The sequence below is a fragment of the Mastomys coucha genome, unplaced genomic scaffold (assembly GCF_008632895.1).
Source record: "Mastomys coucha isolate ucsf_1 unplaced genomic scaffold, UCSF_Mcou_1 pScaffold5, whole genome shotgun sequence".
Classification (NCBI taxonomy): Eukaryota; Metazoa; Chordata; class Mammalia; order Rodentia; family Muridae; genus Mastomys; species Mastomys coucha.
This window is the reverse complement of record NW_022196911.1, coordinates 91,581,629-91,599,257: the sequence shown is the minus strand read 5'-3', so window position 1 is coordinate 91,599,257 and position 17,629 is coordinate 91,581,629. Positions and strand designations below refer to the sequence as shown.

Genomic DNA, 17,629 nt, shown 5'->3' with positions numbered 1-17,629 from the left:
TATGTATATATATATACTGAACCAGTTACCTTCACCTCAGGCTCTCTATCACTCAACTTAACCCCAACAGACAGCCAAGAGCGTTAGCTCTTTGGGAAACTACTAAGTTTTTATTAGTTATTTTTACTCAGGAAAATCCCCTCAATATAAATAGTGACATGCCCAAAATACTATTCCTAGCCTTTAGGTCTGGTTTCTGTTTTTTTGAGACAGGGTCTCTTGTAGCCCAAGATGGCCTCAAACTTGCTATCTAGCTGAAACTGGCCTTGAACTCTTGTTCCTCCTGTCTCAGCCTCCAAAATGCTGGGATTACAGGCATAAGTCATCACAGTAATTTTCCTCTGGCCTTTCAAAGGTAGCATTACTATATATAGGATGTTCTACAACAATATATAGTATCATCTTTCTTTATTGCAATTATATATTATTTTACTATGTAAATATATGCTAATTTAATTAATTCTATATCAGTGGACACTGAGATAGTTTCTAAACTTTTTTTTTTTTTTGACCCAGAGTCTATATGAGTTCCCTGGCCTTGAACTCACAGATACCTAGAAATTTTTTTTCTTCTGAGTGCTTCTGAGATTTTCCTTCTGAGTGCTGGGATTAAAGACTTCTATCGGGCTGGTGAGATGGCTCAGTGGGTAAGAGCACCGACTGCTCTTCCAAAGGTTGTGAGTTCAAATCCCAGCAATCACATGGTGGCTCACAACCACCCATAATGAAATCTGATGCCCTCTTCTGGTGTATCTACAGTGTATTCATTTATAGTAATAATAATAAACAAATCTTTAAAAAAAAAAAAAAAAGACTTCTATCACCATACCTGGCTGGTTCCTGACCCTTTGATGACCTGTTTTTCATTTAAATGACTGTATGTTAAAAAGAGGTGTACAATGCTATCTATAAAGAGTAACATCAGCCCAGCGGTGGTGGCACACGCCTTTAATCCCAGCACTTGGGAGGCAGAGGCAGGTGGATTTCTGAGTTCGAGGCCAGCCTGGTCTACAGAGTGACTTCCAGGATAGCCAGGGCTATACAGAGAAACACTGTCTCAAAAAAAACAAAAAAAAAAAAAAAAAAAAAAAAAAAAAAGAGTAACATCCAAGCAAGGTATTTTCAAACTACAATTATGTACTGATACCAGGAGAAGTCCTGGCCACTCCAGTTACCCAATTACACAGATTTATTCACAGACTTGAGATCACACCCTCTTCTCCCGAATAAGATGCTATGTGAACGTGTTAAAATGATACACCCAGCAGGGAAAAAGCACTCAGGTCTTCTCAATATGTCGTTCACATAGTGAACGTAATAAGTTCTGTTCTGATGCCCATCCTAAAAGAGGCCAAAACCAAAGCTAAGAGGCAGATAGGCTCAAAAATACATTCTACACCATCGACACTATGTCTTTGTTTAACCTTTGTTACATGCAGTGTGTGTGTGTGAGAGAGAGACAGACAGACAGACTGACTGACTAGCTTTGTGCTAAACCATTTGATTTTAGTGACTCAGGAAAAGTAATTCTTGTTTGTTTGTTAAAAGAAAGCATCCCTCCCAGAAAACATTTACTCAGAAGAACCTACTACATACAGTTCATCAGAACATGTGGCCTCACTCCATTCAGTGTGCACTTTCATTCCAGGCACACTCCATGCTAGTATTACCATTACGTGCTCTGGCCGAGGGTAACTTTTTCTCAGTGTGTAGCAAAATCTATGGCAAGTCAAAGACCATTGTTTGCCAATCCCTCTTTATCATAATCAAAGCCAGTGACTGATTCTACCACTAGGCAAGCCACTAGACAGCTCAATAATAAAAGAAAATAAGGATTAGCAGATTCTCTTGAGGTAAATCCTAATATATTGCTGATATGTGTCCTCCTTATCTGAAAAGTCTCTGGGTAACTGTTGTTGGCTCAGAGACTTCCCACAATGCTATGCTGCAAAAAGTGACAGTTAATTTATTCTACACTAGCCAAAGAGATTCTATTTTAAATGGAGATTCTATTTTAAATGTCGCATGTACCAAATAATATTGCATCATGACCTTAACTAAACCTGTTTTTATTTTTTCTTTCTCTTTTTCCTTCTTTTCTTTCTGTTTGTTTGTTTTCTTTTTGAGACAGGGTTTCTCTGTATAGCCCTGGAACTCATTCGGTAGACCAGGCTGACCTCAAACACAGAAATCTGCCTATCTCTGCCTCCTAAGTGCTGTGATTAAAGATGTGCACCACCACAGCATGGTATTTCTCAAAGCAATAGATAATTGAAGTTGTGTTTTACCATAAAACTGCCTTTTTATTTTTTTTAACTAATAAGCAAGGCTATATATACAATCTATAGCACATAGTTAATTAAATTTAACAGGTGGAAGGCCTTACTTTTCATTCCTTTCCCCACTAAGGCAAAAATGTATAAAGCACACACAAACCTACAGTCCTATCGACAGTTCATGATCAAAAATTCAGAAATCCCAGCATTGGGATTTCTCATAAGTATTTTCACAAAATATACACAAGTATTTTCAAGTTATGTTTATAACTGCTATATAAATAAGCAGATTAACTAAAATAAGCATCTGATGTCTCTACTAACTCTTCGAAGCACTTTATGGCTTGCATTAACCATGATAATTTACACAAGAAACATGATTTGACTCTGACACAGAACTCGAGATACATTAATGTCCTAAAACACCCCCCATTTTAAATGATTTATTTTTAGTTCATGTACATTGGTATTTTGTCTGCATGTCTGTCTAAGTGAGGGTGTTGGATCTCTTGGAACTTGAGTTATAGGCAGTTGTAAGTTGCCATATGGGTGCTGGGAATTGGACCTGGGTTCTCTGAAGAGAAGCCAGTGCTCTTGCCTGCTGAGCCATCTCCTCAGAGCCCCCCTAAAACACCCTTTTAACCACATAAGCTCTGAATAGGCTTAAAAACAAGCACAGCCTGAGGGTAATGTGGCAGAACTTGGAGCTAGGTTTATTGTCTCTATGAAACTTAAATCAGCTAACAAATCACATACACTAACAAAGCAACTTTCTTTTTTTTGTTTTGTTTTGGTTTGGTTTGGTTTTTTTGGGGGGGGGGGTTTTTTTTTTTGTTTTTTGTTTTTTGTTTTTTGTTTTTTTTTTGAGACAGGGTTTCTCTGTATAGCTCTCTGGCTGTCCTGGAAGTCACTCTGTAGACCAGGCTGGCCTCGAACTCAGAAATCCGCCTGCCTCTGCCTCCCAAGGGCTGGGACTAAAGGCGTGCGCTACCACTGCCCAGCACAAAGCAACTTTCTAATAATCATGGTGTACCTGCAAGACACAGGCAGGCTCAAAGTCAAATATCTGCAATTATTTTATCCTGAATCTATGCAAACAAGAAGAAATACACCAAATCTCCCAGTTTTGTCATAAGTTAAAATGATATTCACTCTGCTTTCATGATAACATTCTCCAAATCCCACCATTTACCAAGTTCATAACATGAACATATAACATATACCAGGAACTGTGCTCAGAATTTGCATTCTTTACCTCTAATCCTCACAAGAAATCTCATTGTACTGATGAGAAAACTGAGGGGAAAGAAATCCAAGTGATTTCTTCAGTGCCTTAAGGCCAGGAGAGAGTAGGATTGGAATACCAGCCTGGTTGCTGATTCCAGGCAACTCTTTCTGTAGCTGAGTTCACTGAAATGCAGTTCATCCCTATCAGAGTCAACACACACAACTTGTCTCAAAGACAAGAGCTGAGTGAGAAAAACATCGTACCTAAAAGAGTGGCACAAACCCACGAGTGACCCAGGAGACACAATCAGCCAGTCCAGAAGAACTAGTTTCAAAGACTATTTGTTCAAACACTAAGACAATGCAATCTTTCCTCCACTCGATTCTATTTCTCAACTGACTTTTTAGAACAAGGGTAAAGAAACTCAAGTATATACTCCCAATCTTGGTGCAATCATCCAAAACCTCTAAGAAAAAAGAAAAAAGTATAGTTCACATTATAGTTTGTTTCTTCAATAGGCTTCAGACATGTAAAGCCAAAAATCACAGTGGTAACCTACTAATGTATCATTCTATCTATCTATCATTTATCCATATTTTCTACATACTTGAAAAGGATTTTCTTACCATACTATAAGCTTAGTTCCCAAACTTTGAGCACAAATGAAAACAGCTCTTCTGGGTGTCTGGTAGCAGATCTGCAACCCTGCAGAGAGGAGCTGCTGGGCTCAAGCCTCCTGAGGAAAGGCTGTCTGAAGAGGAGTGCTGAACAGCCGGAAGCTGCCAGCACTCGTGAGGGTGAGCTGCTGGCATCACCACTGCTCGCTCCAATGTCTCACTGCTATGCTGTGCAATTGTTTTCCAGATTCCATGTTCTGAATCTGGCAAGCAGAGAGAGAACGATGTTCTCACAGCCTATAGTGTTACTTGATCAGCTGCTCCATGGTATGTGGATGTTTAACTAGTTAAGTGACAGAATAGGTTCTGCAAAACTAAACCCAGTAAGCACATTGTTCGAGACACCTGTGGTCCTCCTCTAACATTACATTCATTACCAAAGAAAAATAACATGTTTGCAACTTTGAAGTCCTTTGTGTCTAGGCTAGGCAAATAATTCAGATGATAAAACTACAGGCGTGCCACCAACAAAAAATATAATCTGTAATATACATCACTTCAGTCATTGTATTAGGTAATAAAAATGCTGCATATGCAACTTCAGCATACTTTCAAGCATCACAGCATACACTGCATAATTATTACAATAAATGCTATTCTTCAGGTGTGTGGAACAGGTTCTGTGCAAGATCCCAAGTCTCTTTTGCCTTTCAAAATGCTAGTTAATACCAGGAATTCCTTAAGCTCTCAGAACACCAATTAAATTTTTTTTAAAGTGGAAACTGTATGCTCCTAGAGACCTGGGGACTGTCTATCATAAGCTGGAACACATGTCTCTTGGTTGAAATATGATCAAAAGACGAAGGCTGAATGCAGAGTAATTTAAACACACACACACACACAAACTAACATCATTCATCAACTGCTTTTTGATAGAATTGTGCAAAGTTCACCCTCAGCTCTGGATTCTGAATGTGAAGAACAAATATTCCAATTATAAGAGAAATTTACCCATTAAAATGAATGGTTTTGATGTGCCATGAAATCAGATTTAGCAAAGTAGGAAAAAAGCCTCAGCCCTGGGCAGGTGTTCTACCATGGGGTGACAAAGAGATCAGCCTCAATCTTTAAGCACTGCATAGTCTTTACAGACGCTTTAAAACGGATTACACACTTGGCTGTTCAAATTTGCTACAATTAGAATATGCCACAAAGATAAATGATCAATTGGTCAAATGTAGATGATTTTGTCTCTAGTTAATTTCTTCTGAATGATTCTCAGGCTTTTTACAGGAAGATAGGAAAAATAAAATTTCTAACTGGCCTTACTTCAAAGAAACCAATACAATACTAAGTCACCTACACACATGGCTCAGTAGTTAAGAGCACTTGTTGCTCTTACTACTGAGAGAGGACTCAGGTTCTATTCCCAGCACCAACATGGTGACTCACAACCATCCTTAACTCTAGTTCCAGGGGTTCTGCCACCTTTTTTCTTAACCTCTGTGGGCACCAGGCATACACATGGTGCACTCACACCCAGATAAAATATGCATACACAAAATAAAATCTAAAAAAAGTTTTCAATTAAAAAAAAAACCTACAATGATACATATGCAAGCTCCTTTGCTCTTTATTACAGGACCAAAGTTAGTCTAATGCTTAAGAGAAACAAAACACAAACTCAAACTGCTTTCACTTTTGCATAACACAGATCTTAACTTGAGGTCTCTGGACCAGTTTTGAGATGATTGTGTAGTTGCATACAAAATCATGTATGTATTTCACTGCAAAGGACCCTAAAGACTTCCACAACCCTACTGAACAGTTTTAATTTAGCGGTGAATCTTTTATTCTAAAGACCTTATCTATGTGCAGAGGTGATTCAAATAAGCAAGCCGTTGACACTAGGCAGCATACCCACCACAGACCAGCGCCACCACCGGGGATGGGGGGGTGGGGGTGGGACACCACCTGCCAGATCCCAGCAGTTTTCCTTTTCTAAGCAAACATACTGTCAACAAAGCATGTGCTCCTTGCCTTTCTCAGAACAATACGGACCTGACCATCCTTTGGAAAAAAGTATATAGACCTTCATTCCAAAAGACTACACTACTTATACAGGCTATGCCTTGTTATGTTAAAACATCGCAGCAGCAGCAACAACAACAAAACCGATGAAATTATTGTGTGCAGTAGGTATCTAATTACTGGGGGGTCGGGGGAGGGCATCGTTCAGGTGATACCGAGAGTGCGCTGGAGAAGCAAATAAGGGAAACACCATGAAGATGCCTAAACATGTGTAAGATCCAGGGGGGGGGAACCAAAGACTGGTTGACATCCTGTAGCTTGGTTGTGAAAAACATCTTCCTCCAAAGGCACATTCCTTTGATTGGCACAAGACACTTCTGACAATGGATCCGCGATGACAGGGGCCGTTCCGCAATCAGGAAGTGTGCGAGTGTGTGTGTAAGTGTGTGTGTGCGCGTGTGCTCGCGCGCGTGTTCGTGATGTTGTTATTGGGGGAGGGATGAGCTAGATGTAATCAAAGACTAGCCCGCTTCAAAGAGGAGCGTACAAGATCTTAAATCCTAAAGACTGACTTTGAGGCAAGGCAGAGACATCTATCATTTCTACAAGAGTCATCCCTCGACAACGAATGTGTTTCATAGAGATTTAACAGGGGTATCACTCTTTTTGGTGTCTCCGACCTGGGACTCTTCAGTAAAGCCTGATTGGAGGGAAGGACGAAGTGGGGGGGATGGAGAAAGGTCTGCATCGCCCACTGGGCTGAGTGTGGTGCTGCCGGTGGCGAGTGTACATCACATGCGTGTTATCTCCTAGTGCCACAATACTCTCGAGGGCTGGAGGTTTGGGCGCAACCGCAAGGCGGGGGAGGTAGTGGGTGCAAGCCACCAGCTGCAGGGCAAGAGAATGCTCTCCTCAGCCTGCAAAAACCCGTGCACCCCGGCCACCCCATCAGGCCCCGAGACGAGCCCACACACTGCAAAACTGCAGCTAAGCTGGGGTCTCGGAGAGAGGGGGCAAGGGTACGGGAGCCGGCAACCCCCGGGCCAAGCTGAGAGCCGCAGACGCGCAGCGCCCGGGGCCTGCCCGCCGGATGGGGGCTGCTCCGGCCTAGCGCACGCAGCTGCCTCAGCTCAGGCTCCGCCGGCCCCGCCAGCCCAGCCGAGCGCAGAGGAAACGAACGCGGCTGCCAGGGCGCCGCCGCGGCGGGGGGCGAGAGCGCGGGGAAGGGGCTCCTACTCACCCGGGCCGCCGCCACCGCCGCTGCCGCCGCCGCCGCTTCGGCGGCCCATCCCCGCGGCGGGGGCCCGTCGCCGCGCCGCGCCGCGCTGCGTTGCTCCAGTCCCCACCGCCCGCCGGGCCGGCCCCTCCCCCTGCCCAACGTCTGCACTCAGGGCCGCTCCTCAGACCCGGCCTCGGCCGCCGCCGCCGCCGCAGCGCTACGTGGCCGCCGCTCCGACGTCTCGCGACTCCCTTCCGAGCGCGCGAGGCCGAGCGGGGCCGCGGAGCGGGCGGCGCGCGGGGCGCGCAGGGCGGGCGGCGGGGGAGGGGGTGTGCTGTAGGGATGTGTGCGCGAAGGGGGCAGGGAGGCTGGCGGGAGCGCGCGCGCGCCCCTGCGCGCTCCCCCCTTCTCCCCCGCGCGGTCGGGATCCCGACACCTCCCCCCCCATCCCATCCCCGGCCGTGGGGTCGGCGCGCATGCGCGGCCCTCGGCTCGGCCCGGGCGCACCTTTTCTCCCTCCTGCCACAATGTGAGCGCTCAGCCGAGCAGATAACCGCCGGCTGCCGCTCCACCCCCGGCCCTTGCCCACTCCGCCCACTCCCGAGCGCCCAGGTAAAGTCGTGGGCTGCGCATGCGCGACGCTTAAGGGGGTGGGGGGCGTGGTTTTCAAAAGGAAGCCTAAATGCAGAAGACGGAGTATCTGTGGGCAGGGGGTTTGAGATCCTAAGAAATAGGGACACCTAAAAAGTGAAAAGCGGATCAGAGTGAGATTTGGAAGGAGATGTCTTCGACTTATGGAATACGGTTCAAAAAGAAAAAAAACCCTAATTGCTGGCCACCTTTTTAGTGGAGAGCAGTGAGTGACAGAAATAGAAGGGGCGACACACTTATAAGCAGTAGTCATCCTCCAGATGAATGGGATAGTTGATAACAACTAGGGGAATTTAGACACTGCCAGAATGGTCAGCAAACAGGATGGATTGCTGAGCTTGTCCTGTGGCCAGAAATAGGGAAGTGTGTTTATGTGTGTGTGTGTGTGTGTGTGTGTGTGTGTGTGTGTGTGCGCGCGCGCACGCGCTAGAGTCCCAGAACTGTTGCAAGAAAAGAAGGCTCCATTGGAAGGAGCATGACCACATTATGACTAATTAGCTATTAATCATTAATATAATTAATGGTACTATTAGCTAACAGGGTAGCATTTATCCAAGCTCAGAGCCAAGAGAGAGTGTCTGCAATTGAAAGTGCTTAGGATACAGGGAGAGGAAATGACTTGGAAAGTGAAGTCTCCATGAAAAAGACCCAAGGTGACATCCCTAAGGTCAGGATAACCCTTTCCCACCAGAAACCAAACTTCTGAACTTCTCTGCAGCTTAACTGGAACCTTAACATTGTTATTTTTTATTGTCGGGTTCTACTACATCTTATATTTATTTTACATTGTGTGTATGAATGTTTTACCTAGATGTGTGCATGTGCACCTGTGACGTTTGATGGATACCCTGGAGCTGGGGTTATGAGTAGTCTGTAGAACACTGTGTGGGTGCTAGGAATTGAACCCAAGTCCTCTGCAAGAGTAACAAGAGCTCTTAACTTCTGAGCCATCTCTCCAGCCCCTCTCTTCTATCATTAAGAATATAGGATATTAATGTTCTTCCCCAAAAGCTGACTCCCCACAACATAGAAACAATTTCCGTGTAGATGCAGCTAACTTTTTCTCCCAGCACAGCCAGCCATAACCCCCACTCACCCAATCCTCCACGGAATAAAATGACCTGAGTCTGGGACCAAGTTAAGAGACTGAAACTTTATAAAGGGCTGACTCATCTTTAGCCCCTTCCAAAAACAGATGTTTGGGTTTTATTGTGCTTGGACTCCAGAAACCAGGAATCAGAGTTTTGGAACTTTGGGCCATATTCTTCAATAGTGAGCCCTTTCAGTAAAGACTAAAATTTATATCACATTGCAACAGGTAGAGAGAAGATCTTCAAGCAGAACAAGAGAAAATAAGCATTTGTAACAATCAAATTCAATGTGAGAATGAGCTTGGATCTGGTGAACTCAGAATGTCTTCTTGGACATCTGATCTATTCCTCCACCCTGTGCTGGTCAAACTGTCCTGCTTGGACAGGTTGTGCAGGGTGATGGCCAAAAATTGAGGTGACCTTTCAAATGTTCTAACGCCCCACCCATAGGCCAACTCTCTGAATAGCCCCTAGTAATCACAGTATTATATGAATTCAGCTTTCCATTTCAACAGTGCTTTGTGGGCTTTTAAAAATAATTATTACCTTTTTATCATTTGTGTTTATGCATGTGTATAGTCAACCACTCCATGCATGTAGAGGTCAAAGGACAACTTGTGGGAGTCAGTTCTCTTTACCATGTGGTTCTGTGCATTGAAATAAGGTCATTAGGCTTAGGGGCAAGCAGTTTTATCCAATGAGCCATTTTGCCTGTCTCGCTATATATCCATTGTCCCATCAGATCTTCCAACAACTGCAAGGGCAGGCAGAACAGTATTATTCCCAATGATGGACATTTAAGCCAAGGAATGTTTTGATGGTTTAGCCAAAGTCATCCAGTCTAGTAGTCAACAGAGCCAAAAACAAAGACCCAAGTTCCCTGGTTCCCACTGTGCTAGTCTGGTGGGGCGGGGAGGGCAGTTGATAACCCCACTCTAAAACACTGTCACATAGTCTTAGTATATTGTATAAGCATTAGTGTTTTGCATGCATGCATGTCTGTATGAGGGTGCCAGATCCCCTAGAACTGGAGTCATAGACAGTGAGCCATGTGGGTGCTGGGAATTGAACCTCGGTTTCCTTCTGGAAGCACATCTGGAGCTCTTAACTACTGAGCCCTTTCTAGACCCTCAAAAATTTTTTTCTTCCTTTCTTTCTTTTTATTTGGGTTTTGTTTTTGTTGTTATTTGTTTTTTGCTTTTCAAGAAAGGGTTTCTCTGTGTAGCCCTGACTGACCTGACTGACCTGGAACTTGCTCTGTAGACCAGGCTCAGCCTCAAACTCACAGAGATCTGCCTGCCTCTGCCTCCATGCCTGGCTTCTGCACATATTCTTTTTTTTTTTTTTTTTAATTTTTTTTATTGTATGTGCATTGGTGTTTTGCCAGCGTGTATGTCTGTGTGAGGATGTTGGATACCCTGAAACTGGACTTACAGACAGCTGTGCACGGCCATGTGGTTGCTGGGAATTGAACTCAGGTCCCCTTGAAAGGCAGCCAGAGCTCTTAACCGCCGAGCCATCTTTCCAGTAGATATTCTTTTTTTTTTTTTTTTTTTAAGATTTATTTATTTATTTTATGTTAAGTACACTGTAACTGTCTTCAGACACTCCAGAAGAGGGCATCAGATCTCATTATGGATGGTTATGAGCCACCATGTGGTTGCTGGGATTTGAACTCAGGACCTTTGGAAGAGCAGTCAGTGCTCTTAATCGCTGAGCCATCTCTCCAGCCCTCCAGTAGATATTCTTAATAAGTGAAAACTGGTACCTTTGGCACATGATAGAAAGGAATCCTAATATTTAGGTCTATCTTTGTATCTTGTGTAATTTTTCCTTTTTTCTCTCCCTTGACCCTTGGGTCTTGCCTCTAGAATCCCTTACTGACCAATGTTCTGCAAGTTTCTGGGATTCAGGCCTAGCTAACCAGATCCACTAGAGAGCCCAGCTCTTCTGCTATCCTTTCACTCCTTTGCAGGCAGGGAGTTTCCTCCCAGTGGTACTAATCCTGCAAGCCAAACACACACACACACACACACACACACACACACACACACACACACACACACGATGGAGTAGTTGCTGGGCCTCCTTAATCCAGTGACCACATTGATGACTGAGACTTCACGAGTTTCAGCATACATCTACTCTGCATTCTTGGTCTTGGACGACGCTTCACTCATCACTAATTTTGTTCCTTAGGACTGTGTATGGAAGTACAGGAAGCGCCAACCCACTTTTTTGGGACAAAAACTTACACAACTGACACTTGCCTCAGAAACTCTAGGTTGATAACAAACACCTGAACTTTTTTTTATTTAAAGATTTATTTTTATTTATATGAGTACACTACAGCTGTCTTCATACACACACTAGAAGAGTGCATCGGATCCCGTTACAGATGGTTGTGAGCCACCATGTGGTTGCTGGGAATTGAACTCAGGACCTCTGGCAGAGCAGTCAGTGTTCTTAACTGCTGAGTCATCTCTCTAGCCCAAACACCTGGACTTCTGACTGTTTTGCTTCTGCTTCCCCGGTACTGAAGTTACAAACATTCATTGCCATACCTAACTCAGAAACTATCCCCATTGTAATGGAAATGAGATCTCAGTATGTAGTCCTGGCTCACCAGAGACTGGCTATGCAAACCAGCTTAGCCCCAAACTCGTGGAGATCCTTCTGCCTCTGCCTCTGCCTCTGGAATGCTGGGATTAAAGGTGTATACACTACACTTGGCCCCACATTAATTTTGTTTGTTTGTTTGTTTTGTTTTGTTTTGTTTTTTCGAGACGGGGTTTCTCTTTGTAGCCCTAGCTATCCTGGAACTCACTCTGTAGACCAGGCAGGCTGGCCTTGAACTCAGAAATCTGCCTGCCTCTGCCTCCGTAGTGCTACGATTAAAGGCATGTGTCACCACTGCCCGGCTAAATTTTTAACAGTCAATAAAAATAAGGCCCTAATTTTAAGAGTCACATGGGCAGAGCTAGAACCTATGCTGCCAGGGGCCAAGTCCAAGACCTTCTTTAACCCCACCCTGTAGTTCTTTTGCTGGACATCATACAAAGCAAACTGAACAGCTGTGGTCTCTGCCCTCTGAAAGCTTGGACTCAAATGGCCAGCCAGGATGCTGACAAATATGAAAGGACAAAGTGATATGTAGTCAACACACACCAAAAGATGAGTGAGTTAAACAGATAAGGAGAATCATGTTTGTCTGGTCTACTAATGTTATTTTAATTCCAGTCAGGCAAAAAGGACAATATTAGTAATACTGAGGGGTAGGGCTCATCTCAATCTGCCAACTTACTTTTCACAGATGAAAAAATATTTGCAGGGGGTAGAAATGGCTCAGCAGTTAGAAGGACTGACTGCTCTTCTAAAGAACTTGTGTTTGATTCTCAGAACCCACGCAGGCACCATAGACATACCTACATGCAGGCAACGCGCACGCGCACACACACACACACACACACACACACACACACACATACACATATAAATATATAATAAATAATAAATGGGAGTCTAAAAAGTAAAGAGGTGGCTCACACCTTTGACCAATTCTAGCACTGGGGAGGCAGAGGCAGGCAGATCTCTGAGTTTGAAGTTTGAGACCTCTTTCTCCAAAATCAATAAAACATAAAACAACAAATAAATAAAAAGGGAAGAGGTGGGGAGGAAGGAAGGAAGGAGGGTGGACTCCTCTCTTCCCACTGAGTAACATCTTCAATATTATTGTTCTCCATACAAGGTCTAAAGTGATGGCAAAATGATGGATCAATTCAATATCCGTTCTAGTGTTGGAGCACACAGGAAAGATTCATCCTTATCTTTGCCAAATGGCCACTTCCTAAACATAAGTGGTTGACTTTTATATTTGAATGACTTTGGTCTAGTACTAAGAGAAATGCCTAAGAAAATTAGACCCAAGTTCCTCTTTAGGGTTTGTCCTTGAGGTCCGGTTAGTCCTAGCAAAGGGTTCCAAGACCCTTAGGCTGTAGTTGGATATGACTCTTCAAAGAGGCGTATGCACCTTTTAGGATTAATTGTTTTTATGTTTTGTTTTGGTTTTTTGTAATTGATGTGACATGTGCCCCAGAGGCATGCACTGAGGTCCAATTGAGTTTTTCTTTTAATTGGAATTAATTAAAGAAGGCAGCTGAGAGGGGCTAGAGTCAGTGCCAAACTCTGTCACCCTAAACCAGCCAACCCACCCAACCGGCTGTACCACCTGAGAAGCATCCGGAAGTTCTCAAGAAGAGACCCAGGAAGAAGGCAGGAACTGGGGACTGCTAGGGAATTCTAGGCATCTCAGATTTCAACCCTAGAGGCTTGACTCTTGAAGGGGAAACTTGGTAGCTGCAGAAAAGGAGAAAGGAGGTCAAAAGAGATAGGTGAGATTACCTAGCCTGGGAGCAAGGGGGTGAAAAAGCAGGGATTGGCAGGACTGAGAATAAAGGAGGACCTGACTAAGAAGAGGGCCTGGTGAGCAAGTCAGAGGAGGTGGAGCCTGCTTGAGGAGTTGTGGGGGTGGACAACACGTTGCCTGAGGGCTCAGCCTTCAGAGGTATTAATTAAACCCAGACCTGCGGTTGTTAACAAACCTGTGGCAGCTTTTCATAGGAGTTGGTTAATAACAATAACAATAACAATTAAGGATGAGGAGACCTTATCTGGAGCAAGTTTTTCTTAGAGGTTCTACCAGTACACCTTTAACTCCCCTGACCCCTCAGGGCCACGTTTCCTAGAAAGTAAATAAGGGTTTAAAAGTATATCCATTGTGCACCTGAGGATGCAGCTGGAATCTCTTGCCAGCCCCCAAGGCCTATTGACTTGGTTAGGTGGCTTCGTTTGTTACTCAGAGTAAAAGCCCAGGATTTCTTTTAAGACTTCACGCTTGGAGGTTAGATGGGGGATGGGGAGGCGTGGGCTGGAGGGATGGCTCAGTCACAACACTTACTGCTTTTGAGGACAACTAGAATTTGATTCCCACCACCCACTTCGTGGTAGCTCACAACCACTTGCCAATTCCAGATCCAGGGTTTCTGACACCCTCTTCTGGCCTTCACAGATGCCAGGCACTCATGGGACACACACAAATACACACATACATTCCCACATACACATAAAATAAAAGTAAACCTTAAAAGGTGTGTATGTGGGGGTGGGGGGGTGACTAAAGAGATGGCTCAGTGGTTAAGAGCACTGACTGCTCTTCCAGAGGTCCTGAGTTCAATTCCCAGCAACCACATGGTGACTCACAACCATCTGTAATGGGAATCCAACACCCTCTTCTGGTGTGTCTGAAGACAGAGACAGTGTACCCACATATATGAAATAAATATGGCTGGAGTGAGTGGGGGCTGAGCAAGTGGGACAGAGCGAGCAAGGCTGGAAAAAGAAAAAAATAAATAAATAAAAAATAAAGCCGGGCGGTGGTGGCGCACGCCTTTAATTCCAGCACTTGGGAGGCAGAGGCAGGAGGATTTCTGAGTTTGAGGCGAGCCTGGTCTACAGAGTGAGTTCCAGGACAGCCAGGGCTATACAGAGAAACCCTGTCTCAAAAATAAATAAATAAATAAAATAAAATAAAAAATAAAACATCCGGGCTGGTGAGATGGCTCAGTGGGTAAGAGCACTGACTGTTCTGCAGGTCCTGAATTCAAATTCAGGCAACCACATGGTGGCTCACAACCATCTGTAATGAGATCTGACGCCCTCTTCTGGTGCATCTGAAGACAGCTACAATGTACTTATTTATAATAATAAATAAATCTTTGGACTTGAGGGAGTGGGGTTGACCAGAGCAAACAGAGGTCCTAAATTCAATTCCCAATAACCACATGAAGGCTTACAACCATGTACAGCTACAGTGTACTCATATGCATAAAATAAATAAATAAACCTTTAAAAAGATAAATAAAATATCCTTTAAAAAAAAAAGATTTCATGAGCTGTTAAAATATTCTGCATGGCTTAGTCTCGGAAAGTGGAAATGGAAATGTCAACACCACAAAATGGCTGGACAAAGCTGATGCAAACAGAAGTCTGTCTGAGACAGTGAGACAAGACTAAGACTGGAGTGGAGAGCCAAGAAGTGCTCCTGGAAGTGAAGGGGTTGGCAGGCTGCAGGGAGAGGTCTGGCTGGCCCAGCACTGAGCTTTGGCCTTCAGTCAGGATAACCTAGGCCAGACATGGTGGTATACCCCTTTACTCCAAGCACTTGGGAGACAGAGGCAGGGGTAGGCAGGAAAGACTGTCAAAAAAGAAAAAGAAAGAGAGGGAGAGAGAAAGAAAAGAAGATAAAAATATTTAGATAGGAGGGGTATCAGACAACTAATCCACAGACCATGGAAAGAAATTTACAATGAGGAATTGGGGATGAGGTGTCCGTGGAGGCGGGAGGGGGGAAGAAGATGCTAGACTAGTGGAGCACCTGGAATGGATCTTTGGAGAGAAAGCTTTTTTGTCAATAGAAAGACCAGTCTTGTGTATTCAAACCATAGCTTGTTATGACAGATCACATACTCCACAGATCGCATAGCCCACCGGTGGGGAGAGCTGACATTATCCCAGGCTGCAATGTAGAACATTGCTTTGCACAGCATACAGATGGACTGGCTGATTCCATTTTGAAAGATGGTCTTTCTGTGCAGTTCAGGTTAGACTCAAACATGAATTCCTCCTGCCTCAGCCTCCCAAGTGTAGGATTTCACACACTTGTGCTGTGACTTGCAACTAGCACTCGTTTTCAAAAGACAGCTGAGCAGCGCCGGGCAGTGGTGGCGCATGCCTATAATCCCAGCACTTGGGAGGCAGAGGCAGGCGGATTTCTGAGTTCGAGGCCAGCCTGGTCTACAGAGTGAGTTCTAGGACAGCCAGGGCTACCCAGAGAAAACCTGTCTAGGAAAAACCAAAAAGAGAAAGAAAGAAAGAAAGAAAGAAAGAAAGAAAGAAAGAAAGAAAGAAAGAAAGCAAGCTGAGCAGCAATCTCAATATACTTCAACAGAAGGAGTATCCTGAGTGCTCTTCAGACCCCAGGGAGGGAGGCTGAGTGGGGCTTGCCTGTGTGTGTTGTGAAATACACAGCTGGGCAGCAGAAGGGTCTGTGTGGTTGAGACAACAGGGACCAATGCCCAATCTTCTGGCCACCATCCCTCCAGACTCCTCCTCTTCCCTCTCTCCTCTATGTTACCATAAAGAACTACATGTAAAAGAAGACAGGACACGGAAACTTTCTGCACTTGAGTACCTTGTAAACTGTATCAGAGAACAGACTGAAGTGTTACTTGGTGAGACTACAGAATGGAATGTCCCGCTTAATCAAATAACTGGTTAATAATGCGCCATTCATCAGGCAGTACTATTTGGAATAAACTTACATTAAAATTACTCATTGTTTGTCTGAAATCCTAATTTCACTGACCGAGTTCTGCTTTGTTTGACTGATAGTCAAACTCCTGGGTCTGCATCTGTGGAGGAACTTAGAGAAGAAATCAACAAAGGAAAGAGAACAAGGAGCTTGTTGATGCCGTAGTAGAAAGTGGGGACAAAGGAGATGGCCGAAGGCGTGTAAGGGGATCTAGGAAACCAGAACATGTCACTACCAAATCAGTCAAGTAGATATCATCACACCAGGTGTCTGGCTGAGACATTACCAAGTTTCCAAAGGGCTGAATGTCACCAACAGTGTTGTGGAAATCTCAGGGGAAAATAAATAAATAGATAGCGTTAAAGAAGTAAATAAGTATCACAGCCCACCATATCATGGTAGTGGCAGCTCACCTTGGTAATCCCAGCAGGTGGGAAGCTGAGGGAGGAGGATGACCAGGAGACTGAGGCCAGCCTGGGCTACATTGTAGCCCTGGGCAAACCTTGTATACAGAGGCAGGCCAATCTCTGAGTCCCAGGCCAGCCTGGTCTACAAAATGAGTTCCAGGACAGAACTACACAGAGAAACCCTGTCTCAAAATACAAACAAACAAACAAACAAATCATTTATTCTTTAACATCCAGAATAAATCTCAGCAGAAAGGAGAACAGATGTAGGCAGCTTCCAGCCTCGGCTTCCTTAGGCCAACAGAGGAAGCAGGCGCCAGTCATCCAGAGGACTGTAGTATCACGTGTTCCTCATGGCAGGATCCCTGGTGCTCGGGTGTCTCCTTCCTTCCTGTGCTGGAGAGCCTTATAGTGGGCTAGGTTCTGTTTTTAGCACTGAGCACAAGATACTTGCAGTTTACTGACTGTCCTAACTTTCATCCCTGCTACCCCATATAATGTAGGGAGAAAGCAGGATATTTTTGTCTGTTTTACAGACAAGAAAACCCAAGTACAGAGACCATGATTCCGAAATGACATAAAGTCACATTGCTCTTACTGGCAAAGGTAAGAGTGAACTGGGGTAGTCAGAGCCCATACCAGCGGGTTTTTTCTTTTCTTTTCTTTCTTTTCTTTTTTTTTCTTTTTTGTTGTTGATGTTGTTGTTGTTTGTTTTTTCTTTCCCTAAGACTTTTTTTTTT

The 17,629-nt window shown here is 44.3% G+C and overlaps 1 long non-coding RNA gene across 1 annotated transcript in view; it reads left to right on the top strand.

The window, feature by feature from the left end:
- The first annotated feature begins 7,857 nt into the window (after positions 1–7,857).
- Positions 7,858–17,629, top strand: part of LOC116076919 — a 14,311-nt gene continuing 4,539 nt past the window's right edge. Inside the window, exon 1 of the long non-coding RNA XR_004113132.1 lies at positions 7,858–7,983. This is a non-coding gene — a long non-coding RNA (uncharacterized LOC116076919). The remainder of the gene's footprint in view (positions 7,984–17,629) is intronic.